We start from the raw sequence: 18,127 nt of genomic DNA, 5'->3' as shown, positions 1-18,127 counted from the left end.
ACCACCTTCTGATCTCTTGGTGGAATGGATAAGGTGTTGGCTTGATAGTCGCTGGACCCGGGTTCGAGTCCCGGTTGGAGCAATCCCTTAATTCGTTACATTGGTGTCAGAAGTGGGATAGTGCCTGTGAGGCCATCAAAGAGGCATGTACACGTGAGAGACTTGCTATAAAGAAGTGTGGGGGCATGCTCTCCCCAAGGAAGGGGGTAATGTAGCGACCTTAATCCAACACCTAGCCACATCATCGAGAGGTTCGGACCTCTTGGTGTAGCGCTTGTTGGGTTCTGACTTCTAAACATGAAATATACTTATTCATGTCACTGAGGGAGAGAGGGGAATGTATAACGTTTCCATTCTGTCAGGATATGTTATTGTTAGTCATCAGGGATCCTATTGGAGGAGAAGAGACACAGTCTGGTACAAGTCAACATGACAGCTGTGAGTTGGGGAGGAGTGAGCAATTTGGGCAGAGGTCAGGTTAGATGAAGTGAGGAAGAACATATATAACTAATCTTCTGGATAGCAACAGAGGTGTATTGGCTGTTCAGATGTGGAAGGAGGGGCTCAGCATAGGAGAAAGGGTTAAATACCAGTGCTTGTGTGAATGTGTTCTCTGTCTTATGCAGCTGTATGATCCAATGGGTGAATAAACTTGGTTTGAGCTTTACTAAACGTCCCTGAGTTTTACTAGGTTCATTTAGAACCTAACACGCTTAAGGTGTTGGCTTGACAGTTGATGGACCCAGGTTCAAAACCTGTTTGGGGCTACCCCCTAAATTCACTACAATATATTTGTTTGCCTACGGGCAGGGAGACCCGGGTTTGAGACGAAAGGGGCATTACACCGTTGCTGTTTGCAAAAAAACACTACATTGGTGGAAGCAGTGGAATGGTGCCTTGGGAGAGGTGTGCACATTTCATGGGCGGGATCTGTACCCAGGTGTCCTATGGGAAAAACCAGTGTCTTGACCATTAGACCAAGAGGTAATGCCTTCTTGACCTGAGGGTGACACTGATTTTGAAGTTGAAGGCAGGACGACCTCATTACCAGATCATGTGACAGACTCATGTTTTCTCCACACATGGGATAGTGGAAAAGGAAATTTGCCTAGGAAGCCCATGCTAGAAGTGTTAGGAGGTGGAAGTTAGAGAATTAGTCCAGTAACTGAAAGGTCACTGGTTTGAGTCCTGAGCCAGACAACAAAACGTGGGATTTGATCTGAACTGGCAGATCTGTGACCAACCCCTTCAGAAAGACAAATTCCCTTTGTTCCCTGTAACATGGACTAATAAAGTTGTACTGTGCTGTGCTGTGCTGCACTTTATTGAACAGAACCTGAGAGTCCAGCATGTCAGGGGATGGGGTGGGGGGTGGGAGCAGCAGTGGGGGATGGGTAGCTAGTCCTTGATTGGCTGTAGACCTGGGAGCCACAACTGCCAAGAGAAATTCAATCTACCCTTTTTATCAGCCAAGCCAACATACTGTTTTACACACCATTTTTGTGGACTGTTAATGTTTATATTTAAAATCAACACTGAGCTTTTCATGTTATAATCTGTTATTTATCAAATCTGATAGTAAGATATTGAAACCATATACAATATGCACTAGAAATGGTTGTAATGAAAACCTGGGACACTCCTATAGACCTATGGAATTATGAGGGGGGGAAATTATGTATTTCTGAAAGATATCAAGTAATTTAGGATTTGAAGTCAATTCTTGCCTGGGAAACTGCAGTCTGGTTTGTTTGTCTGAGTGAACAGAGCAGTTGGGGGAGGGGAATACACATACAATGTTTCAATCTCCAACTGTCTTGTTTCACAGACTCCTGTGAGAGAGAATATAGTAGACGGTTGCTGTCAAAAAGTGATTGGTGATTCCCTCTAGCTCCCTGCAGCTGGTCTGGGCGTGTAGTCAAGGACATGGGATAGAGATCAACTGGAGGAACAGGTAGACCTGGTAGCTCCCTGCAGCTGGTCTGGGCGTGTAGTCAAGGACATGGGATAGAGATCAACTAGAGGAACAGGTAGACCTGGATTGTTTCAATTTCTCGTTGCTTCCACACAGCCACAAGAAGAAAACATGGTGGCTCCTGATCTGCCAGGGAGGGGCGTGCTTGGATGAAAAGCAGAGATTGTTTTGGACAATTTGCAGAACTTATGAAGAGCTATACAAATCCTGTTGACTCTGTATTAACTTCTGCCTGCAATTGCATAACTAAGGATATTTTACATATACTCAGAAGCCGTTGTCTGTGTCAATTTCTAAAGTTTAAAGTTTGTTTAAGAATAAGAGAATATCAGCACTGTGCAACGAACCCTCTACAACATGTTTGAAATAAAAAGTAATGGCCTGGTGATTGATGTGTTGTGTACTGACCTAGTTGAATTTAAAGTTTGAACTGTTTGAAAAATGTGAAACAGTTGGGAATTTTTTGTAGTGAACTTATGGAGCTGCTGTGTAGTGAGCTTGTGACCCCTTGTAGAATGAAAAGTAATTTCTGGGTAGCTCTGCCTGAGTATAAGTAAGTGTTAGACAAGAAACCTCAAGAGAGATGAACCACAGAAAACTCCAGAAAACACGTCTCCTAGACCAATTCTAGGTGTATTGTGTCCTTCATGTCTGGGCCACAATGACAAAACCATCGATGCCATTCTTTGTGATGCACCTGATTGTTTTAATGGTGGGATTGATATGAGTGGAGGCCAACCGGACGATTCAACAGTGAAGATTTTCACACACAGTTGTCTCAACAACCTTTTTCAGCCAAAAACTGGGAGTTTTTCTCCTGCGTTTCTCATGAGGGAATGGCTTAAGATAAGACTTGCTCTGTCAGATCTAAAAGGCCCTGAATGGACCATCCCTGCCTGGGTACCCACTGGAAGAGGAAGTCTGTGGGCCAGATGATTTGAAAGTCATACGAATCTCTTCAGTAGCGTAGAGTCCAGACTCCAAAGTGACAATATTTGGTTGTTCTAAATTCAATAGCGCAAATGCCACCCAATCTGTTAGTTCGTATGTATTTTCAAACGCTTGCACAGAGGTCAACTATTTTGTTGCCTGTCTTTAGCTTCAAGTGGCGAGATTGGTTTAAGGTGCTTGATATGATGAAACAAGTGCAACAGTTTTTCCACCATCGTGAACATTTACGAAGATGGTCCCTTCTGTCCTCAAGACAAAACTTGGGCTTATCGGCAAGAAGGTTGATCTATCATCGAAAAGAAAACATGCAAAACCTTGAAGGCTATGGAGAGCCAGCGTGGAAGAGGCAACGTCTGACTCCCTCACTGCTTGAAGACGGGGATTTGGAGACTGATGGGGGTGTCGGGTTACAGAAGGCCCCTGAAAAGGAGAAAAATGCTGTTTCTGCTTTTTTTCTAAGAAAATAATTATTATAATAATTATACATTTAAACATGTATTGTTTAGTACGGTGTAGTATTGTGTAATAATACAGTTTATGATCCATATAAAGGTTTAGTAGTAAACATTAGTGTCATAGTTTAATATTCAATATTGTATAGTGAACTTTAATAACTTGTATATAAATGCTTCCATTTCTGTAGTAACATTTTAGAAGAAAATAAAAGGTTTGAAAGAAAATTGTATTTACCTTCAATGAATTACAGCGCGCTCTCTCTCTCTCTCTCTCTCTCTCTCTCTCTCTCTCTCTCTCTCTCTCTCTCTCTCTCTCTCTCTCTCTCCCTACACAAGAGCCATTGGTTCCTTGGGTTGTGTGTGTGTGTGTGAGCATGTGTGGTGTGTCTTTCAAACAACTGTTTTTTTAAACCGGTTGAACCTTTAACCTTTTAGAAAGAGTTCTCAGCTATCCATATTTTAATGGTCAACAGTTTGCTCATCTAGGGAGTCCCTTACACACAAGGGAACTGAATGTACACATGGGGTCCCCCAAGTGTCTTTTAAACTACTTTTTTAAACCTGTTTAACCTTTAACCTTTTAAAAATAGCTCTCAGGGGGGGGGGGCGTCCGGGAATGTCCGGGAGGTGTCCGATGATGGAATGTCCAGTGGATGTCTCAGTTAATTAAAAACAAAAAAGGTAATTGTATTCTTAAAGATGTCCCGTTTTACTGCTTACCTAAACAGATCCATTTGACCCCATAAAAGAGCGTCCGTGGGATGTCTCAGTCAACCAAGAAAAAAGACCCAGAGGACCAGAAGGCCTGAAGACATACATCTTAAAGAGACTCCTTGAATCATTTATTCCTCATGGAGCATTTTGAAGGTGAGTTGAATTTTCAATATGATGAAGGCTTCTATATCTAACTATGCATATATATATATATATATATATATATATATATATATATATATATATATATATATAATTTTTATGTTGTATATTATAAATGAATGTTTTTAATAATGTATTGTATAAATGAAATAGTATATAATGAATGAGATGTTGTGTTATTGATTTTTTTAAACGAGAATGGACTCTACCTACATATGTATACATCCTACTGTTTATACCAAACAAATGTCAATTTTATGTGACATTTCTCAAGGTGTCTCAGAAACCATGAAAATGCATGCCAAACCAAGTCTCTACTCAAGAGTGGACCACTGCCACCACCTAGTGGATGTACAGTTACATCACAGTTATAGAAAAACTACAAGTCAATTGATTATGTGTGTGTGTGTGTGTGTGTATCTAGAATGTTAGTATAATATTATATATATATATATATATATATATATATATATATATATATATATATATATATATATATATATATATATACCTACATATGTATTTATCCTACTGTTTTTACCAAACAAATTTCTATTTTATGTGAAGTGTCTAATCAAGAGTGGACCACTGGCTCCACCTAGCGGATGTTCAGTTACATCACAGTTGTGGAAATAAATTACCCAGCACGTTAGTATACTATTCTATATCCCTCTCTCAATGGATAACAATTCACTCAATGGATAACAATGGTTTTTTAAATATTTAACAGTATTTCAATATTTGGTTTTTGCAGACATTTTAAGACTGGATGACATACAATTTTCAGGTAACTAATATTATTATTTTATTTATTTGTTTTTTTTTAAGGGGGTAGATCAGCTTAATATTGCAGATAGATTGTATCTTCCATCAATGTAATTGTCTGTATCACTTCCAGTCCCCCATGTTTTTATATATATACACACACACACATATTTACATTTACGTCATTTAGCAGACGCTCTTATCCAGAGTGAGTGAGTGCATACATTATTTAATTTTTTTCTCCATACTGGCCCCCCGTGGGAATCGAACCCACAACCCTGGCGTTGCAAACGCCATGCTCTACCAACTGAGCTACATCCCTGCCGGCCATTCCCTCCCCTACCCTGGACGACGCTGGGCCAATTGTGAGCTGCCCCATGGGTCTCCCAGTCGCGGCCGGTTACGACAGAGCCTGGATTAGAACCAGGATCTCTAGTAGACCACTGCGCCACTCGGGAGATAATACACATACACATACATATACACATATAAATATATATACATATATATACACACATACATACACACATACAGTGAGGGAAAAAAGTATTTGATCCCCTGCTGATTTTGTGATTGACAGTTATTTTGTGTTGCTTCCATTTGCGAATAATCGCACCAACTGTTGTCACCTTCTCATCAAGCTGCTTGGCAATGGTCTTGTAGCCCATTCCAGCCTTGTGTAGGTCTACAATCTTGTCCCTGACATCCTTGGAGAGCTCTTTGGTCTTGGCCATGGTGGAGAGTTTGGAATCTGATTGATTGATTGCTTCTGTGGACAGGTGTCTTTTATACAGGTAACAAACTGAGAATGTGTACTTCCTAATATAAAAGGCTTATCAGGACTGATAAGAAGACAGGATGAAGTAGCATGCTGTGTCTCAACTAACAATGTTATGCAGACTTTCTTTTGAAAAGGTGAAGGTTTGTCTGCCAGACCTACCAGGAGAATCTGGACATTTTCTGCGACTTGGAGACGATGTGGTGGTAAAGGATTAAGGAAGTCATTGACGGACAACACCCAAGTGGGAAGGTTAGTAATAGGTGTTGATGGCTACCTTGATGGAGGGGCAAGTAAGAGAGAGAGATTCCTAGATCTATATGGACCATTGTAGGACTTTTCTAACGCAAAGGAGGAAGGTGGCACCACTTCGGCGGAGCATTGTTTTGTTTTGTCTGTGTGTTTTTGCAGCAGAGACTATTGGTACGCTGATAGGAGGACACAACAACAGAGAGACGGTGATAAATGGAGAAGGACTCTGCATGATCATAGAACTAGTGAAGGAAGAAGAACTAGTGAAGGTCTACACCAACGGAGGTATGGATAGAGGGGAGATTGAACAGGTATCATGTCAACCAATGCTACAGATGGCTACGAGGAAACTGGTGATCTGGAGATGATAGTAGGTATATACACTGCTAAAGTGATAGTATTGAGAATGCATTGAGATAATGATCTGTATTTATTTTCAGGATGAGGAATGTCATAATTGAATTCTGAATGTTTATAATGTATGTTAATATGAGTATACATTCTGAAAGTTGTAATGGGTGATTAAGTTGAGAGTTTTCATTTTCAGTGATAAGGATAAAGTGAATAAGAATTGTCATTTTAAATTTGGTTGAGTTCAGTCATTTGGTTGGTTATAATTGATAAGATGAATGAGTTTTTTAAGTGAATTATTAGTATGTATAAGGATATAAATGTTTTCTATAGATATTAGGGGTTTAAACAGTGATACATTAAGGTCATGTCTTAGGATACATTTATAGGATTTATTGAATAGACATTGTTGACTCATACTGTTTGAAACATGGAAGTTAAGGTGAAGATTGTGAATGAAATCATGAATATGTGATTAATTGGGTTAATGTATTAACATATTAGTCATTATATACATTTGAAGTATTGGGTGATATTGATATGGATGTTTAGGGTGCTACATATCTATGTTGAATGGCAAGTAATGAATTGGTTATTATCATGGGGTTATGATATTTTCATATGATGTGAATTTGGTTGAATTATTAAAGCAGGAATAGTCTAGGGATGTGATGATGTAACAGGGAGTGATAATAGAGTGTTATAATGTGTATGTTATATCAGGTATATTAGGAGGACAAAGGCGGAGTTTAATATTGTATATTTTAACAATCATGGGTTGTTAAGCAATTGGGTCTGAGATGTTTATCATTAGAATGTGTAATTGATAATCACATAGAATTGGAGGCTATTATATAAAGATGAGGAGGATATGGTAATTTGAATGTTGTTGAAGTTTTTTCAAGGTTGTTTAGTGGGTAATTCCATAGGAACATGGATGGCAAGTATTCTAGGTCCTCTAGTGGCCATAGTAATCATTACAGCCATAGTTATGGGGGGTTGTTTCCAATTTCTCGGGGATTGATTTTAAGATCTGTACGCCAGATTAATAACATGCCTGTGAATACAGTTAGAGATGTATCAGTTAATGGTAATCCAAGGAGGGAGAGGACTAATTATTATTATTCTACATCATCATATTGCAGTTTAGAGTCCATTGATAATGTTGATTGAGGACAAGGAATGTTAAGTTGGAAATGTATAGCATGGAATTAAGGGTTACAGGAAGAAGATGTGGACAGATGACTATCTCAGTGGATCAGATAGAGCCCCTTGTGACCAGGGAGAAACTTGGGGTTCCTCTGACAGAGCGTGGATGATGAAGACGGATGTTTTTGTTATTTTTATATTCATGTGTTCAGATTATAATATCCATGTAATTTATAAAGGGTCATGGATCTTTGTATTGGTGGGGATGATGTCAGGATGGTCACAATTTCGTTGATGTATGTTTTCTTGGTAGCATGAATAAGAAATGGGTATATTTGAAAATGAAGTATATAAAAAGGGGTTATTTTAAAAGGGGGGATGATGTCTATGTGGGATTTTTCCTTTTATATAAAATAAGGTTTTGACTACATAGATTATTAGCATGAATATATAGTAGTTAATTATCTGTTTATCTTTTACTCAGACTGAGTTTATAGAGGTTTGAGAGGTTTGATATCACATAAGATAGATGACTGAGAATTTATACCTTTGTTGATTAGATATTGATGGACAGGATGTAGTGACCTGGGGGCAAAGGGTAATAACAACAGAGACAGGGAGGCCTATGATGGTTTCCAGATGTACTGTATACACCTGGGCTGAAAGGCCCCAGAGTCTGCAACACCACTAAGCAAGGGGCACCACCAAGCAAGAGGCACCATGAAGACCAAGGAGCTCTCCAAACAGGTCAGGGACAAAGTTGTGGAGAAGTACAGATCAGGGTTGGGTTATAAAAAACATCTGAAACTTTGAACATCCCACGGAGCACCATTAAATCCATTATTAAAAAATTGAAAGAATATGGCACCACAACAAACCTGCCAAGAGAGGGCCGCCCACTGAAATTCACGGACCAGGCAAGGAGGGCATTAATCAGAGAGGCAACAAAGAGACCAAAGATAACCCTGAAGGAGCTGCAAAGCTCCACAGCGGAGATTGGAGTATCTGTCCGTAGGACCACTTTAAGCCGTACACTCCACAGAGCTGGGCTTTACGGAAGAGTGGCCAGAAAATAGCCATTGCTTAAAGAAAAAAATAACAAGTTTGGTGTTCGCCAAAAGCCATGTGGGAGACTCCCAAAACATATGGAAGAAGGTACTCTGGTCAGATGAGACTAAAATGTAGCTTTTTGGCCATCAAGGAAAACGCTATGTCTGGGGCAAACCCAACTCCTCTCATCACCCCGAGAACACCATCCCCACAGTGAAGCATGGTGGCAGCAGCATCATGCTGTGGGGATGTTTTTCGTCGGCAGGGACTGGGAAACTGGTCAGAATTGAAGGAATGATGGATGGCGCTAAATACAGGGAAATTCTTGAGGGAAACCTGTTTCAGTCCTCCAGAGATTTGAGACTGGGATGGAGGTTCACCTTCCAGCAGGACAATGACCCTAAGCATACTGCTAAAACAACATTTGAGTGGTTTAAGGGGAAATATTTAAATGTCTTGAGGAGTCACCTGTGACAGTATTAAAAGAGTAGGAGTACTGATCTGGGATCAGTTTAGCCTTTTAGATCATAATGAAACAGATTAGATGGACAGGGGGGACCTGATCCTAGATCAACACTCCTCCTCTGGGAAACTGCATGTATGAAACCGAACACATAGTCGTAGTCTAGTTACAGCAGGTGGTTACTGCCATCTAGTGGAAGATACCAATAAAACACTTGATTATCAGGGTGGGGAGGCGGCTGAGCTGAAACAGAACGTAAAGAAGACTGGTAAAGCAACACTCACGGTGTGATGGAGAGTGGTAAAGCAACACTCACGGTGTGATGGAGAGTGGTAAAGCAACACTCACGGTGTACAGATGTTAAATAAATAAGTGTTAGCTTCCTCAGCACCATGCACCCCACTGTTGCCACCGGCAGTGACCAGAAGAAGACACCGGAGACAGTGACAGACTACAATCACACAAAGGTATATACAGTATCTCTACCATATACAGATAGCCTTCCCATCTGCCAAACACCAAATAGGATCCCCTTTTATTATATTACATTCATATTATTACTATTAGTATTATCATTCTATATAATTATAACCTATTCTATTCTATTTTATTTTATGTTAAAGCTTGGTGTGGATGCTAGACCAGATGTCCAGACTGTACTCTGTAAAAGGGGGTACTCTCCTCTGGCCTGTTGACTGTACTCTGTAAAAGGGGGTACTCTCCTCTGGCCTGTTGACTGTACTCTGTAAAAGGGGGTACTCTCCTCTGGCCTGTTGACTGTACTCTGTAAAAGGGGGTACTCTCCGCTGGCCTGTTGACTGTACTCTGTAAAAGGGGGTACTCTCCTCTGGCCTGTTGACTGTACTCTGTAAAAGGGGATACTCTCCGCTGGCCTGTTGAGGTGTTCTACAATGTGCTCGACATGGCTGCTATCAACACGTGTTGTACAAGCAATGCCTTGACAAGACAGTCAGCAGGAGACATTTCATTATGGATCTGGCATGTGAGCTTGGTGAGAACCACATGAACACAGAGAAAGAAGCTACAGTCACCAAGCAGGCCGCCAAGACAGCAGGTCCTGTTCTCCCTCTTCCCCAAGAACCACAGCTCCCACTGGGGAAAAAGGAGACACAATGTCAAGACAGCAGGTCCTGCTCTCCCTCTTCCCCAAGAACCACAGCTCCCACTGGGGAAAAAGGAGACACAATGTCAAGACAGCAGGTCCTGCTCTCCCTCTTCCCCAAGCACCACAGCTCCCACTGGGGAAAAAGGAGACACAATGTCAAGACAGCAGGTCCTGCTCTCCCACTTCCCCAAGAACCACAGCTCCAACTGGTGAGCCTCTTTAGCAGCTAGTTCCATGGACACACTGATTCCAATGTCCTTTGCCAAGGTCAGATGACTTTCAGTCAACAGTCTCTTTTGTGTAGCTTCACTCCGTAGCCCACATACTAGTCTGTCTCTAATGATGTCATTTAGAACAGCATTAAACTCAGTGTTCTGGTAGTTTCTTTAATGCAGCAGCAAACATTGTTACTGATTCTCCCTCTTCCTGATGTCTCCTGTGGAACCTGAACCTTTCAGCATTAACTAGTGGTTCTGGTGAAAAATGTCCTTTAAGTATCTCCACAATATCCCCATACGTCTTATTACCTGTTCTGTCTGGCTGTAGCAGGCTGCCTAGTAAATTAAATGTATTTGGCCCCATTACACTAAAACATGTAGGCACAACGTTGTCCTCATCCATGTCATTTACAAGAACAAAATATTCAAACCGTTCTGTATATGAGCTCCACTGCTCAATACTTTTATGAAACTGTCCAATGTTTCCAACAATTCCAATATTTTTTCATTTCTCAATAAGCTCCTGATTGTCACTCACTTCAATATTGTCCTCAACCAAAGCAATATTTTCCTCAGTCATGTGATCTTCATTCACTTCACTCACTGACGTTTCCTCCTAAATTCACTCATTTAGCAGTTTTAATTAAAAGGTTTGTCTTCACAGTTGAATAAATGTCCTATCCTTTAATCACTGTATATTCCTCCTTTTTAATCATGTTGTTTTCCCGCTCCGATGTCCGTCTCCAGTCCTTTTCTGCCGTCCATGACGATGTTAACTCCAGTGGTGGAAAAAGTACCCAATTGTCATACTTGAGTAAAATTAAAGATACCTTAACAGAAAATGACTCAACTAAAAGTGAAAGTCACCCAGTAAAATACTACTTGAGTAAAAGTCTAAAAGTATTTGGTTTAAAATATACTTAAATATCAAAAATTAAATGTAATTGCTAAAATATACTTAAGTATCAAAAGTAAAAGTACAAGTATAAATCATTTCAAATTCCTTACATAAAGCAAACCAGACAATTTTCTTGTTTTTAAAATGTAAGTTCAGCCAGAGGCAAACTCCAACACTCAGACAATTTACAAACAAAGCAGTTCAACCATTTATCTGGAACGTGATCATCTCAACACATACAAACCCCCATGATGCTCTGCGGCACAACCCCAATATACAACAAATACATAGATAAGTAAATGGACACTAAACAAAACTCATAGAGGAATTTAAATGTTCAGTTGTAGAAAGTAGGGCCATGGGATAGGGTCAGAAAGGTCAGTATGTTTGATAACTGGTTCCAGAGGTGACATAACAAGCATAAGGTCCATTATAACACAGTGAAGTAGAGGTGGGAGCTAAAAGCAGACATGGACAGTGAGACGGTGTGAGGAGGTCAGGGGTGAAACACTAGATCAGGACAGGTAGAAATGGCAGGGCTGGAAATAGACACAGAGACACATTCTGATCATGGCTCAGACCTGACCTGAGACACCCAAACAGAAGATGCCATAGCAAAGTCCTGTCCAGTAGGCTATATGGGATTTCCTTTCATCAAAATACAACACATGGAAATGTGTCCAGTGTGTGTGTGTGTGTGTGTCCAGTGTCTGTTTGTCCAGTGTGTGTGTGTGTGTGTCCTGTGTGTGTGTGTGTGAGTCCTGTGTGTGTTTGTCCAGTGTGTGTGTTTGTCCAGTGTGTGTGTGTGTTCAGTGTGTGTGTGTCCAATGTGTATGGATGTGTGTGTCCAGTGTGTGTGTGTGTGTGTGTGTGAATCCAGTGTGTGTGTATGTGTGTGTGTGTACAGTGTGTGTGTGTGGATGCGTGTCCAGTGTGTGTGTGTGTCCAGTGTGTGTGTGTCCAGTGTGTGTTTGTGTGTTCAGTGTGTATGTGTCCAGTGTGTGTGTGTGTGTGTTCAGTGTGTGTGTGTGTGTGTGTCCAGTGTGTGTGTGTTCAGCGTGTGTGTGTTCAGGGTGTGTGTGTATCCAGCGTGTATGTTTAGTGTGTGTGTGTCCAGTGTGTGTGTGTGTGTGTGTGTGTGTGTGTGTTCAGCGTGTGTGTGTTCAGTGTGTGTGTGTGTGATCAGTGTGTGTGTGTCCATTGTGTTTGTGTATCCAGTGTGTGTGTCCAGTGTGTGTGTGTGTGTGTCCAGTGTGTGTGTGTGTGTCCAGTGTGTGTGTGTGTGTGTCCAGTGTGTGTGTGTCCAGTGTGTGTCCAGTGTGTGTGTGTGTCCAGTGTGTGTGTCCTGTGTGTGTGTTTGTCAGGTGTGTGTGTCCTGTGTGTATGTGTGTGTGTGTCCAGTGTGAGTGTGTGTGTGTGTGTGTCCAGTGTGTGTGTGTCTAGCGTATGTGTGTGTGTCCAGTGTGTGCGTCCCACTGTGTGTGTGTGTTTGTCCAGTGTGTGTGTGTCCAGTGTGTGTGTGTGTGTGTGTCCAGTGTGTGTGAGTGTGTGTGTAAGTGTGTATGTGTGTGTGTCCAGTGTCTGTGTGTGTGTCCAGTGTGTGTGAGTGTGTGTGTCCAGTGTGTGTGTGTGTCCAGTGTGTGTGAGTGTGTGTGTGTGTGTGTCCTGTGTGTGTGTGTGTGTGTCCAGTGTGTGTGTGTGTGTGTCCAGTGTGTGTGTGTGTCCAGTGTGTGTGAGTGTGTGTGTGTGTGTGTCCTGTGTGTGTGTGTGTCAGGTGTGTGTGTGTCCAGTGTGTGTGTGTGTGAGTGTGTGTGTGTGTGTGTGTGTGTGCCCTGTGTGTGTGGCTGTCAGGTGTGTGTGTGTCCAGTGTGTGTGTGTCCAGTGTGTATGTGTGTGGGTCCAGTGTGAGTGTGTGTGTGTGTGTGTCCAGCGTATGTGTGTGTGTCCAGTTTGTGTGTCCAGTGTATGTGTGTGTGTTTGTGTGTGTCCAGTGTGTGTGTGTCCAGTGTGTATGTGTGTGGGTCCAGTGTGAGTGTGTGTGTGTGTGTGTCCAGCATATGTGTGTGTGTCCAGTGTGTGTGTCCAGTGTGTGTGTGTGTGTTTGTGTGTGTCCAGTGTGTGTGTGTGTGTGTGTGTGTCCAGTGTGTGTGTGTGTGTGTGTGTCCAGTGTGTGTGTGTGTGTCCAGTGTGTGTGTGTGTCCAGTGTGTGTGTGTGTGTGTGTCCTGTGTGTGTGTGTGTGTGTGTGTGTGTGTGTGTGTGTGTGTGTGTGTGTGTGTGTCCTGTGTGTGTGTGTGTGTCAGGTGTGTGCGTGTCCAGTGTGTGTGTGTCCAGTGTGTATGTGTGTGGGTCCAGTGCGAGTGTGTGTGTGTGTCCAGCGTATGTGTGTGTGTCCAGTTTGTGTGTCCAGTGTGTGTGTGTGTTTGTGTGTGTCCAGTGTGTGTGTGTCCAGTGTTTATGTGTGTGGGTCCAGTGTGAGTGTGTGTGTGTGTGTGTGTCCAGCATATGTGTGTGTGTCCAGTGTGTGTGTCCAGTGTGTGTGTGTGTGTTTGTGTGTGTCCAGTGTGTGTGTGTGTGTTTGTGTCCAGTGTGTGTGTGTGTGTGTGTCCAGTGTGTGTGTGTGTCCTGTGTGTGTGTGTGTCCAGTGTGTGTGAGTGTGTGTGTGTGTGTGTCCAGTGTGTGTGTGTGTCCTGTGTGTGTGTGTCAGGTGTGTGTGTGTGTGTGTGTCCAGTGTGTGTGTGTGTGTCCTGTGTGTGTTTCCTGTGTGTGTGTGTGTGTGTGTCCAGTGTGTGTGAGTGTGTGTGTGTCCAGTGTGTGTGTGTGTGTCCAGTGTGTGTGTGTCCTGTGTGTGTGTGTGTGTGTGTGTGTGTGTGTGTATGTGTGTGTTTGTCCAGTGTGTGTGTCCAGTGTGTGTGTGTCCTCTGTGTGTGTGTGTGTGTGTGTGTGTGTGTGTGTGTGTGTGTGTGTGTGTGTCCAGTGTGTGTGTGTCCAGTGTGTGTGTGTCCAGTGTGTGTGTGTTCAGTGTGTGTGTCCAGTGTGTGTGTGTGTCCAGAGTGTGTGTGTGTCCAGTGTCCAGTGTGTGGGTGTGTTTGTCCAGTGTGTGTCCAGTGTGTGTGTGATCAATGTATGTGTGTCCTGTGTGTGTGTGTGTTTCCAGTGTGTTTGTTCAGTGTGTGTGTGTGTCCAGTGTGTGTGTGTGTCCAGTGTGTGTGTGTGTCTAGTGTGTGGGTGTGTTTGTCCAGTGTGTGTGATGTGTGTGTGTGTGTGTGTGTGTGTGTGTGTGTCCAGTGTTTGTTTGTCCGGTGTGTGTGTGTTCAGTGTGTTTGTTCAGTGTGTGTGTGTGTGTGTGTGTGTGTGTGTGTGTGTGTGTGTGTGTGTGTGTGTGTGTATCAAGTGTGTTTGTGTGTCCAGTGTGTGTTAGTGTGTGTGTCCAGTGTGTGTGTGTGTTCAGTATGTGTGTCTGTGTCCAGTGTGTGTGTGTGTGTGTCCAGTGTGTGTGTGTGTCCAGTGTGTGTGTGTGTGTCCAGTGTGTGTGTGTGTCCAGTGTGTCAGTGTGTGTGTGTGTGTGTCCAGTGTGTGTGTGTGTGTGTGTGTGTGTGTGTGTGTGTCTAGTGTGTGTGTGTGTGTGTACAGTGTCCAGTGTGTGTGTGTCCAGTGTGTATTTAACATAGGGACACTGAGTCCAAAACCCAAAACCCTGGATAGAGGGGCTCAGTGAATGTGGAGTGGAATGTGTTCAGGTGGGTCAGTGTGTCAGAGGAGACTCTGTAGAAGGACAGAGTGCCGGCTGGCCAGTCCAGATACACTCCTACTCTGTGGGGGCTGGAGGAGGGGACGTCTATGGTTGTGGACTTATTATTGTGCCAGGCAGAGTAACTGTTGTCAGAGCAGATCAGACTCCAGGACTTGTCATTGAATCCAATCCTACAGTCATTACCCCCTCCTCTCCTGCTGATTCCTTTATATGCCACTCCTATACCAGCCCATCTCCCACTCCACTCTACCTCCCAGTAACAGCGCCCAGTCAGACCCTCTCTACACAGCACCTGTCCCCAGACCTCAAATCTCTCTGGGTGATCAGGATACGGCTGCTCCTCTGTCCTCCATGTCACCTTTCTGTTCTCCTCAGACAGAGAGAGGAATCTGTTTACTGTGTTTAGGTCCAGTGTGAGATCACAGACATCTGATGGATGAAACCAGACACAATATTAGAAATCATCATCATTCACATTAGAATGTTAACTCACTTTTCACTAATTCATTTAATGTAGATGTTTCTAGGTATCAAAAGGAGAAGTTAAGGTAACTTGAGATTTGTTCAATGATCATATGTTATACTGTATGGTAATATAAAACACACTTATTCCCATTAATTACACACACACACACACACATCCTGAACAAACACAAACACACACACACACACACTGGACACACATACACATCCTGAACACACACACACACACTTACACTGAACACACACACACACACACACACACAAACACTGGACACACACACACATCCTGAACACACACACAGACACACACATTGTCAAAGCAACTCTTAGTAAACTTTGGTGTTCCTGATTTCTGCTTCTGTAGAACTACAGCTGATATTTAATATGACCAAGTAAGTAATGATGGTGGTCTTTGACTTTGACTTCACTTGAATTAAGACTTATTCTTAGTCATATTCTTCACAGCAGTCAACACTCACATTTTCTAAGTCCAGGTTTCATTGTATTCTCTCCACCATGTTCCACACTGTAGCGGTAAGCAGAAGAACAGACAGTCATTGAGGGATACCCCTGAACTCTCACACACACACACACACACACACACACACACACACACACACACACACACACACACACACACACACACACACACACACACACACACACACACACACACACACACACACACACACACACAAACAGTCAGTACATACATTTGTCCAAGTGTGTGTGTGTGTGTGTGTCCACTGTGTGTGTGTGTCCAGTGTGTGTGTGTACAATGTGTGTGTCCAGTGTGTGTGTGTGTGTTTCCAGTGTGTGTGTGTGTGTTTCCAGTGTGTGAGTGTGTGTGTATGTGTCCAGTGTGTGTGTGTGTGTGTGTGTCCAGTGTGTGTCCAGTGTGTGTGTGTGTGTGTGTGTCCAGTATGTGTGTGTGTGTGTGTGTGTCCGGTGTGTGTCCAGTGTGTGTGTGTGTGTGTCTGTCTGTCCAGGGTGTGTGTGTATGTCAAGTGTGTGTGTTTGTGTGTCCAGTATGTGTGTGTGTGTGTGTGTGTGTCCAGTGTGTGTGTGTGTGTGTGTCCAGTGTGTGTGTGTGTGTGTGTGTGTGTGTGTTTGTCCAGTGTGTGTTTGTGTACAGTGTGTGTGTGTGTGTGTGTGTGTGTGTGTGTGTGTCCAGTGTGTGTGTGTGTGTTATGTCCAGTGTGTGCATGTGTGTCCATTGTGTGTGTCCAGTGTGTGTTTGTGTCCAGTGTGTGTGTGTCCAGTGTGTGTGTGTGTGTGTGTGTGTGTGTGTGTGTCCAGTGTGTGTGTGTGTTTGTCCAGTGTGTGTATGTGTGTCCATTGTGTGTATGTGTGTCCAGTGTGTGTGTATGTCTAGTGTGTGTGTGTGTGTGTGTGTGTCCAGTTGTGTGTGCGTGTGTGTGTGTGTGTGTGTGTCCAGTGTGTGTGTGTATGTGTTTTTCCTTTTTGTGTGTGTGTGTGGGGCCAGTGTGTGAGTGTGTTTGTGTGTGTTTGTTTGTCCAGTGTGTGTGTGTGTCCAATGTGAATGTGTGTGTCCAGTGTTTGTGTGTCCAGTGTCTGTGTGTGTGTGTGTGGGTGTCCACTCTGTGTGTGTGTCCAGTGTGTGAGTGTGTGTGTGTGTCCAGTGTGAGTGTGTGTGTGTCCAGTGTGTGTGTGTGTGTGTGTGTGTGTGTGTCTGTGTGTGTGTGACCATTGTGTGTGTGTGTGTGTGTGTGTGTGTGTGTGTCCAGTGTGAGTGTGTGTGTGTGTGTGTGTGTCCAGTGTGTGTGTGTGTGTCCAGTGTGTGTGTGTGTGTGTGTGTGTGTATGTCCAGTGTGTGTGTGTGTGTGTCCAGTGTATGTGTGTCCAGTGTGTGTGTGTGTCCAGTGTGTGTGTGTGTGTGTGTCAAGTGTGTCCAGTGTGTGTGTGTGTGTGTCCAGTATGTGTGTGTTTGTCCAGTGTGTGTGTGTGTGTGTGTGTGTCCAGTGTGTGTGTGTGTGTGTGTGTGTCCAGTGGGTGTGTGTGTCCAGTGTGTGTTTGTGTGTGTGTGTGTGTGTGTGTGTGTGTGTAGTGTGAGTGAGTGTGTGTGTCCAGTGTGTGAGTGTGTGTGTGTTCAGTGTGTGTCCAGTGTGTGTGTGTGTGTGTTTTTGTCCATTGTGTGTGTGTATGTCCACACTGGACCCACACACACACAGGACACACAGGACACACACACACACACACACACAGGACACACACACACACACACACACACACACTGGACACACACACACACACACACACTGGACACAGAAACACACACACACACACACTGGACACACACACACACACACACTGGACCCACACACACGACACACACACACTGGACACACACACACACTGGACAGACAAACACACAAACAGTGGACACACTCACACACACACACACACACACACACACACACACACACACACACACACACACACACACACACACACACACACACACACACACACACACACACACACACACACACACACACACACACACACACACACTGAACACACACACAAAAACACACATTGGACCCACACACACACATTGGACA

This window comes from Coregonus lavaretus (assembly GCF_964263955.1).
Source record: "Coregonus lavaretus genome assembly, chromosome: 2".
NCBI classification, from domain to species: Eukaryota; Metazoa; Chordata; class Actinopteri; order Salmoniformes; family Salmonidae; genus Coregonus; species Coregonus lavaretus.
The sequence above is the reverse complement of the archived record's forward strand: the minus strand, read 5'-3'. Positions refer to the sequence as shown.